This window comes from Oxyura jamaicensis, chromosome 15 (genome assembly GCF_011077185.1).
Source record: "Oxyura jamaicensis isolate SHBP4307 breed ruddy duck chromosome 15, BPBGC_Ojam_1.0, whole genome shotgun sequence".
NCBI lineage: Eukaryota > Metazoa > Chordata > Aves > Anseriformes > Anatidae > Oxyura > Oxyura jamaicensis.
This window is the reverse complement of record NC_048907.1, coordinates 958,876-959,303: the sequence shown is the minus strand read 5'-3', so window position 1 is coordinate 959,303 and position 428 is coordinate 958,876. Positions and strand designations below refer to the sequence as shown.

The window sequence follows — 428 nt, the reverse complement described above, 5'->3', positions numbered from 1 at the left end:
ACTTGGTTATACAAGGAGTGAAATATCTGTGGTACCTGTTGACCCAGCACCAGGGGAAGGGAAAACCCATTCCCTGATGATACTAAAAACAAAAAAGATCCAAAATCGGAACCAATTTGGCAAATATTGACTCAATTGGAAAGGAAAACACAAATCAATACCATGAAAAAGGACATGGGGGGATTGTGAGCTGTGCTCATCTGATTGGCGTCAATTGGGGCAATGCTAGGGCCGCGTGATAGAATGTGACTGCCTTACACATCCTGGTATAACCACAGGGCTGGGGAAATGGAGATGGTTCATGCCCGGAGATGGTTGTTGGTTCGGGGATCAGTGTATGGACACGGTTCTTCTACTGGGTGGGTAATGCCTGTGTGCAGTTGGTGCGTTCTGCAGCGGGCACAGCCTGGAGCAGGGCTGTTGCTGGG

General features: G+C 48.8%; 1 protein-coding gene across 2 annotated transcripts in view; it reads right to left on the bottom strand.

Moving 5' to 3' along the window:
• The window catches only part of TPST2 (tyrosylprotein sulfotransferase 2), a 9,612-nt gene that overhangs the window by 872 nt on the left and 8,312 nt on the right, over positions 1-428 (bottom strand). The gene's annotated exons all lie outside the window — the stretch shown is intronic.